Genomic DNA, 598 nt, shown 5'->3' on the forward strand with positions numbered 1-598 from the left:
TCTGGTTCTTTCAGTTTATCCAGGTCCCATCTCCTTAAATTCCCACCATTGTGCAGTTTCTTCAGTTTTAATCTACAGGATGTTTCGTGTCAGCGCACACTCCGTTGCAGAGTGAAAATCTCATTCTGGAAACATCCCCCAGGCTGTGGCTAAGCCATGTCCCCGCAATATCCTTTCTTTCAGGAGTGCTAGTTCTGCAAGATTCGCAGGAGAGCTTCTGTAAAGTTTGGAAGGTAGGGGACGAGGTACTGGCAGAAGTAAAGCTGTGAGTACCGGGCGTGAGTCGTGCTTCGGTAGCTCAGTTGGTAGAGCACTTGCCCGCGTAAGGCAAAGGTCCCGAGTTCGAGTCTCGGTCGGGCACACAGTTTTGGTCTGCCAGGAGGTTTCGTGTCAGCGCACACTCCGCTGCAGAGTGAAAATCTCATTCTGTATCGGAATCAGTACGACAGCTTTAGTAATTTCCCCCTCATAAGACGTCTCCTAAGTTCAGTAACCAGTGGACCAAGAGGTATAAACTACTGCCGAACTGTAACTGAAAGCACACAAATGTTAATGAAATCGTGTCACTGAATACTCTGTTAACTGTGTGTCATTCAGC

The 598-nt window shown here is 48.0% G+C and overlaps 1 non-coding gene across 1 annotated transcript; it reads left to right on the forward strand.

Moving 5' to 3' along the window:
- The first annotated feature begins 286 nt into the window (after positions 1–286).
- On the forward strand, positions 287–361 carry Trnat-cgu (transfer RNA threonine (anticodon CGU)). Its single transcript has one exon. It is a non-coding gene; the product is annotated as a tRNA-Thr (tRNA).
- Positions 362–598: the final 237 nt, after the last annotated feature.

This window comes from Schistocerca nitens, chromosome 4 (assembly GCF_023898315.1).
Source record: "Schistocerca nitens isolate TAMUIC-IGC-003100 chromosome 4, iqSchNite1.1, whole genome shotgun sequence".
NCBI lineage: Eukaryota > Metazoa > Arthropoda > Insecta > Orthoptera > Acrididae > Schistocerca > Schistocerca nitens.